At 47.3% G+C, this 8,427-nt stretch overlaps 1 protein-coding gene across 3 annotated transcripts in view; it reads left to right on the top strand.

The window, feature by feature from the left end:
• The first annotated feature begins 5,922 nt into the window (after positions 1–5,922).
• Positions 5,923–8,427, top strand: part of B4galt5 (UDP-Gal:betaGlcNAc beta 1,4- galactosyltransferase, polypeptide 5) — an 87,989-nt gene continuing 85,484 nt past the window's right edge. The window contains exon 1 of one of the 3 annotated variants that reach the window (XM_005392328.2): positions 5,923–6,006. The gene's annotated coding sequence lies outside the window, so the exon portion shown is untranslated. The remainder of the gene's footprint in view (positions 6,007–8,427) is intronic. The other 2 variants (XM_013518295.1, XM_013518294.1) reach the window with 2 other exon arrangements.

Consider the following 8,427-nt stretch of genomic DNA (forward strand, 5'->3'; position numbering starts at 1 on the left):
AGAAAATATAAATAAATAAATAAATAAATAATCACATGCATTATGTTAAAGGAGTAGTTTACTAGGATGAGAGCCTCTGTTACTGGGTTTCAGGGTGTCAGAGTCTCCTTCTGGAGGTGAATTCTAGCCTGCTGCTCTTTTTCGCTTGTTTTGTGTTTGAGGTGGAACTTGGGACTGAACCAGGGTCTTGCTTATGCTAGGCAAGCACTCTCCCAGCCCTAGAGGTGATTTCTAGGTTCTTTCTGTCCTGAACAAAGAAATGCTCCAGACAAGTGCAAATGGCAATAAGGTGTTACGTTTATTAAAGACAGGAAGAGAAACAGGCTCTGTGGAACAAATTTGGGCCAAGTAAAAATAGGGAAAGAAGTGCGCTGTCTGTACAGGAGGCAGTGGGCTGCAGTGAGAGAATACACTAGCAAAGACCTCAGGGTCCACTGTCCTGTTTGTATCACCCACTCCTTGGGCTGACCTCAGGTCCAGGCCTTGAGAGAGCGTGTCCACACGCAGGGCTTTGGGAACCGTCTGCATATGCATCCTGGGATTTGACCACACACACACACACACACACACACACACACACACACACACACACACACGCAGGCAGCCAGACCCTCCTGGGATTTTGTAATTAATGGGTCACACCTACTTTGCCAAGCCCGAACCTCCTGCCTTACCACTGCACTCTATGAGAATTCACAGCAGCATTGTTCAAAGCGGCCTTCACCTAGAAACCATCCAAATGCCCGACACCAGATGACCGGATGACAAACTGAGCTGTATTCATGCAGTGGAATACTATTCAGCAGTGACAATAAAATAACTTAAAACCTCACCCACTGATACGATAAACCTCACAAACATACTGGTGCACAAGAGAAACCAGACATAGCCCGTAAGTACACCCCGTGATGCCATTTATTATTTATTTATTTATACCTTTTTTTTTTGGTACCAAGAATTGAACTCAGGACCTTGTGTGTGTCATGTGCCACTGAACTATATCCCCAGCCCACATTTATTTATTTATTTATTGTTTGTCTTTTTGAGACAGGGTCTCGCTATGTACTCAGGCTGTCCTTGAGCTCACTTTGTAGCCCAGGCTGGTCTGGAACTCACAATGATCCTCCTGCCTCAGCCTCCCAAGTGCTGGGATTGCAGGTGTGCACCACCACGCCCAACTATGATGCCATTTATATACACAATGTGCTGTTTCATGATCTAAGTCTTGGTTACCTGGCTATAATTAGTTCATAAAACTTGGTGTGCTCTACACTTGTAATATGTATTTTTTTTTCCTGTATGCTTCTATTAAAGTGAGTAATCAGGACTTGATTTCTCTTGGTTGTTTGCGCACGTCTCCCCACCTGCCTGCGTCACCCTCAGGTTTACGGCTGCCCCTGCTCCGGTTTCACAACCTTTACTACCTATGTCAAACATGGGAGGGAAGGTTGTCTTCTCCAAAGGCGCGAAGGAGTCTGGGTGTTGACTTTCATTATTGCTGCTAGTCTACCCATCCTTGAGGCAGTCACTGTTGCCTGCAGAACAGTGTCCAACCAGTGGGGTTGGCGCGCATGACAATGGCATCAGCAAACTCATAGGACCATGTGGGCTGAAAGCGTGTGCAGGACTGACACGGGGCCGTCGCAGAAGTCAGATGAAGGGCCGAGGATTTAGCTCAGCGGTGCAGCACCTGCTTGGCAAGCATGAGGTCCTGACTTCGATTCCTGATTCCCCAAACAAACAAACAACAACAAAAGTCAGAGGAATGGAGTTTGGGTGGCCCCAAAACTTCAAGGAATGTTTGGTATACAAGGAACGTCATCATCTGGACCACTATTTGCCTAGTACTTAATTTGGTCTTTGATAAATATTAAATGAAAGAAATCCATTTTACTGGGTATTACTCCCTAGGAGTAATCTTGCCACCCCTTGGGCCTTCCTGTCCAAGATAGGAAAGACAGGTGCCGGAATTTTGAAAAGGGATGTAAATCAGTTCTCTGATTGCAAAGACACAGCCTGTCTGAAATTGCAAGTCTCAGAGACCCTTTGGGAGCTCTTCTATAGCAGTCACGCATCTCTTTCCTCTCTCTTCAAAGGGGCTCTGTGACAGAGGACCAGAGCCCTGGGAGAGTTTGATCACAGCAACAATAGGTGAAACAAGTAGTAGTGCAAGCCTCTCGCTGCTGCGGGGAGGATGAATGGGCTGGGCTGTTGTGGAGAAGCATTTGGAGACAGTGGAGGAGAAGACTCACGCTCCTCTCCTGCTGCGCACACCCACTCTCGCACACATGAGCTCAGGAGAGGAGAAACCCTGCTCTCTGTGCAGGAGACGCAGTTGACTGTCCCCGCATTGTCCATTGCTGCAACCGAACAAAGCACCGCAGTGGGGTGGTGTCAAGTGGTAATCATTCTCTTATGTCCACGCACTTGGTGTCTTAGTTACTCTTCTCTCGTTGCTGAGACAAAGTACCCAGCACCCACAGTTAAAGGGGGAAGGTTTATTTAGCTCACAGTTTGTAGAGCTTTCACTCCATCATCAGCTGGCTTCAAGGCAGGGTGGCACATGGCAGACAGGCATCTCAGAAGAGGACCAGGCAGAAGGTAGCAAAGCAAGGAAGTGGTCTTAGCAGCTTGCTAAGGGCCCTGATAGTCTGCCCCTTTTATATTCTGTCTAGGCTACCAGGATAGGGTGGTGCCAGACCAATCAGCAGACTGATTTAGTAATCACCTACCCTTAATCCAAGCACCCCCAATCCTAGCAGTGTATCCTGCATCAATCACACTCTCTAGATCCAGTCACCTCTGAAAAAGCCCTGTGACTGCATGAGGCTTTGGGGGGACATCTAGACACAAGCCTTAACACTTGGAAAGGGCCCTCTGGAACAGTCTGTCTGGGGCTGCAGCTCAGAGGATGTGTAGACAGCAGGAGGCTGGGATATCTCAAGCTTTGTCCTCTCCCAGGCCTTGTGGTTGATGCGGACTGTTAACTAGGACATCGGCTGGAGCTGCTGACCTAGTGCACCTGTGGCCCCTGCACAGGGCCTGTGCTTCCTTGTAGCAGGATGGCTCAAGGCTCCAAACATGAGTGTCTCGACCAACAAGTCAGATGTTGCAATTCCTCCTGAAATGTACAATGTTGGCTTCACTTCTGGTCACTGGTTGCAAGGGTTTCACAATCCTACCCAGATACAAAAGGAGGGTAATTAGAGAAGGTTCTCAAAAAGCATGGGACTGGGAATTACTGTCAAGGCCATCTCTAGTAAGCATGTCTGGTACAGATATTCATTGCATCAGTGTACCCACTGGACCACCATCTCTTATCCAAGTCCTCTGTCGAGCCAGATGTGGTTGTTTTTTTTTTTTTTTTTTTCTCTTTTTGAGACAAGGCCTCACTATGAAATTCAGGCTGGCCTTGAGCTCACTTTGTAGCCCAGGCTGGTCTTGAACTAGCAACGATCCTCCTACCTCAGCCTCCTGAGTGCTGGGATTACAGGTGTGCACCACCACACCCAGCAGATGTGTTTTGAAATTTAGAAATTCTGGGAGAATTTTGAAAGGTAATATGGTGCATTGATTGAATGTTATACTCCTTGAGTGTGATGGCTTACCATATAAGCAAAAATCTAAATATTTCCTCCTTGGAACATATGAATATTTAAGGGGCTGGGGATTTAGCTCAGCAGCACAGCGCCTGCCTGGCAAGTGCAAGGTTGTGAGTTCGATTCCTGGTACCAGAAGAAAAACAAAACAAAAATAAAAACAAACAAAAACCAAACATGAATATTTAAATTAAGTGAGGTGAAGATTATACATAGCTTTCTTTCTATTCAGGCCAGATCTTGTTGTCAAATAGTGAAACAGCTTTAAATTGCTAGGTTTATTTTGTTTTGGTTTGTTTGTTTGAGATAGGCTCTTGCTATGTAGTTCAGGTTGGCCTTGAACTCTTTATGTAATCCAGGCTGGGCCTGAATGTGTGGCAATCCTCCTGCCTCAGCGTCCTGAGCACTGGTCTGTGTCACCATGCCTGGCTTAGGTTTCCTGTATTTTAAGTTGTGGCTAAGGATCTATGGACCAAAAGAGTTGGAAACAAATAGACATCATCAAGAAAAAAGGATTTTAAGAAATGTTGTCCAATGACCCGGGCGTGGTAGTACACATCTGTAAGCCCAGTGCTTGGGAGGCTGAGGCAGGAGGATCGCTGTTAGTTTGAGGCCAGCCTGGGCTACAAAGTGAGTTTAAGGCCAGCCTGAACTTCATAGTGAAACCCTGTCTCAAGGAAAAAAAAAAAAAAAAGACAAAACCCAAAAACAAAACAAAAAATTGCTGTCCAGTTATATAGCAATAGAAATGAATAAACTTGAGCTTCATGTGTCGGATGGATACACCTTATAGAACTGAGGTCAAGAGAAAGCAAACTGCAGGAGGGTATAGTCATGATGAGTTAGGACAGGTCAAGGTATGCTGCAGTAACAAATAGCACTATGTTTCGGAGCCTTAAAACAAAGTGTTTTTTTTTCTTGTTTTTGCTACATGTTTATCATTGGCCCAAAGAGGTCAGGGCATTTCCTTTCCATTCTGGAACTCAGCTGTGGAACATCTATGGTTATTTGGTACAGGGAAAAAACAGCCCAGGACTCAAAACTGTTAAGGCTGGTGGCAAGAAGTCATAGCTATCTCTGCTGCGCTAAGTCTCATTTCGCCTGAGAGGGGCGAGCAGCAACCAAAGTGACCCTCGTGTCACTTCGTGCTCTGCCCACAGAAATTCCTGTCACTGGAGGCACTTGATGGCTCCGGAGACCTGAGAGCAATTACCCGAATGCCTGTGCTCATTATCTGCTCATTGCTTATGTGAGTCTGAACAGAGAGACTCACTGGTCTGTGAGACTCACTTGGCTGTGGGCATGGGTTTTTTTTGGTCTTTTTGAGACAGAGTCTCACTATGCAGTTCAGGCTGGCCTTGAGCTCACTCTGTAGCCCAGGCTGGTCTCTAACTCACAATGATCTTCCCGCCTCAGCCTCCTGAGTGCTGGGATTACAGGTGTGCGCCACCACGCCCGGCAGTCGTGCATGTGTATGGGTTGTACAATGGCTTCCTCAGGGTGGGAATCTGGAAGCTTTTCCCTGAAAGTCTGAGCAGGGCCTTGTGTTACTTGAGACTCTTACCTTTAGGCGGTGATTTCTATTATTTCTGTTTGGCTTGGCCAGCCTACAACTGGGTGTTGACAAGCACAGGACACCCAACTTGTGCTCTCCTGAGACTTATCTAGGGAGCTCCCTTTGCGTAGGATACTCCCCGTTCTAGAACATCCAAAGGCTCCCTGTGGCTCGCAGGAAAAAGTATGAGTAGCAATGACTCCCACTGATTGAGAATCTGCCTCACGCCAGGCACAATATGGGCCCAACCCTGAATCCTTCTGGCGATCCTGGGACAAATGAACTGCATGACCTTTACCTTACAGACAAGTCCAGAGCGGTGAGGGGCCTTATCACAATGAAAGTGAGGGCAGTGGGGAGGCAGAACCGGTTGGAAGCAGGATCTGTCAGGCTCCTGGAGCCCTGCTGAGCCGCAGGGGCTGGCTGTTCCAGTCTCAGCCTTTACCTTTTCCTGTGCCAGGCAGAGAGCCAGCTGCTCCCGCCAGGCAGTCCTCCTGCCGCTTCCTCTCCAGCCCACCTGTCTCATCATCCCTTCCAAGCCCAGTTAGGGTTTCACACAATGCCCTCCCGATTGCTGGCCACAGCGAGTCCCGCCCTCACCTCATTGTCCCGCGTTTCCTGTCTGTCTGCTGCTGGATTGCAGGAAACTCCACTTAGTCATCTCTGCATCCGCCATGCCCAGCAGGTGCTCAGTACACATCTACTATTCTTTCGGCGTTCCTCCAGCAGTTATTGAGGACTTCTGTTGCCTTGTTATTTCAGGTGGAGATGCAGCAGACGTTTGGCTGTCTAGAAAGGAGAAGGCCTCCTTGTCTGTCCATCCAGAATAGACCAGATATTATTGCTCTTACGGTATGATTGGTAATTTTCATGGTATCTTTTGTGGTTATGGAAGAGAATGCCATTTTTTTTTTTTAAGGATTTGCTGCTGAAGTATTGAGGCATGAAGTAATTGTAAGGTAGCAATTTATTTTTAAACAATTTAGCAAAGAAAAATGTATTTATGCATGAATATAGATAATCTGGAAAAAGGATAACAATTGTCTTGTTTTGTTGAGACAGGGTCTCACTATGTAGTTCAGACTGGCTTTGAACTCACTATGTAGCCTAGGTTAGTCTTGAACTCTCAGTGATCCTCCTGCCTCAGCCTCCTGAGTGCTGGGATAACAGGTGTGCACCATGATGCCCGGCTAACAATTGTTTAATTCAGGTAGAGCACGGAAACATGTTCCTTATATTGTTTTTTTTCCATTTTCAGTTGTTTGAAAATGTTTCCCAGACATTGGAGTTAGAAGAGGTCATTGTGTGGGCCAGACAAAAAGTGTTCACAGTCAGATTATTCCAGCTGGTTGTGGAATTCTGTTTGCTGTCTCACCTAATCCACATCGTAGTCCTGTGGGGTGGGTAACACTGGGTCCATTTCACAAGTGATGAAATGAACAGAACCTCGGATAAGTAAGTGATTTGCTCAAGGTCACACAGCCAGCTGAGTCCAGGTCAAGATTTGAGCTCCCATTTGTCTACGTCAAAGTTCTCTGCTTTCCTTTTTGGTTAAGTCTTCTCTTCCATCACGTTTCCTAGCAGTGTTGGATAGCCACCTGCAGTTACTAAGTGCCAGGCTTTGCCTGTGTAACTCAAATCCTCACTACAATCTGATGGGATTGTTCTTTTATTTTTTTGGTCTTTTTGAGATGGGGTCTCGCTCTGCAGTTCAGCCTGGCCTTGAGCTCACTATGTAGCCCAGGCTAGTCTTGAACTCACAGTGATCCTCCTGCCTCAGCCTCCCCAGTGCTGGGATTATAGGCATGTGCCACCATGCCCCCGCCTTAAACCCCTCCATTTAAAGGATCTGGAAACAGTGTAGAGGTCAATAGTATAAAACACTTTAGGAATATAAAGCAGGATTATTGCTGGCTCTCCTTGGCTTCTGGCATTCCAGACAGTGCTTATTTTCAGACGTGTCTGCATGGGGCACCCTTACCTCTATCCATCTGGTAGCTCCATGAAGATGTGGTGGGTGCTACTGGCCTAACCATGGATCTCTGGTTATTGTTCACTGTCCTCTCAGGTCTTCTAGACCAAGGCCCATCTTAAAGTGTTGCTCTGGATATGGGCCCATGTTAAAGTGGTGGGGAGGATACTCAATCTGCCTGCACGATGAGAATTAGGCCTAGGTGGAATGCTGAGGAAGTTACAATTTAGGGTCAAGGGCCTACACTGGGAGACTAGTTTGGTTAGAGCCTTAGGACCTGCTTTTCCTTCAGAAATCTGGGCTTCCTCATCTGCACAATAGCAGTCATCTCAGAACTCCTGGGGGGATTTAATGGGATGAGTGAGGCCCAGCATCTCTCAGCACAAGCGTTCTCACTGACAACTGTTATCTTTCTTTTTTTGTTTTGGTTTTTCTCCAGTACCGGGAACCGAACTCACGACCTTGCGCTTACCAGGCAGGCGCTTTGCCGCTGAGCTAAATCCCCAGCCCCTGACAACTGTTATCTTTATGCCTCTTCTGTTCTCTCGGACGTGGATCTGCCTACAACTCTCTCTGGTTCATTGGATTTTACCTACTCCGGCCTTGGATTCAATCTGGGGACAGAGCAGGCCTTCATGAATATCAGGGACTTTGTACCTGCTGTTTCCTTGTCTGGTGGGGCTGTTTCTCACCCCTTGGTATCTTAACCAATGCCACCTGCTCAGGAAAGCCTTTTTTTTTTTTTTTTTGGTCTTTTTGCGACAGGGTCTCACTATGCAGTTCAGGCTGGCCTTGAGCTCACTTTGTGGCTGGAAACCCTTTCTTGGGCACTCCAAGCTGCCTCCAATACATTTTCTTGTTTTATTGTGTTCACATCTGTCATCAGTACCCGATATCATAATTGATTTGTTTCTTTTCCATATGAATGTAAGTTCCAAGGAGACGGAAATTTCCTTTTTTTGTTCTCTGTAGCATCCTCAGCGCCAATAGTAACTAAATGATGATTCGAACAAATGAATGAAAGAATGAGCATATCCATCAGGCGAGCCCCCAATCCTTACACTACCCGCTCTTCTGCCGCAGTGGGATAAAGACCGGTCACCTTTCGTAGTTGGTCGCTGGCCCTGGTGTTGGGGCTCCGGAGCGCCAAGCCAAGCCTTGCAGGAAGATGCTTCCCCCTAAGGCTGGGCGGTGGCCGCGCCCGAGAGGGGCTGTCGGCATTTGGCGACGTTCCCTGAGGGCCGCCGCGGAGTCCGTGCGAGGGTCTGGAGGCGAGCACGCGCGCGGGTCTTTTGTGACGG

Source organism: Chinchilla lanigera, unplaced genomic scaffold, assembly GCF_000276665.1.
Source record: "Chinchilla lanigera isolate Chin_1 unplaced genomic scaffold, ChiLan1.0 scaffold00044, whole genome shotgun sequence".
Lineage (NCBI taxonomy): Eukaryota > Metazoa > Chordata > Mammalia > Rodentia > Chinchillidae > Chinchilla > Chinchilla lanigera.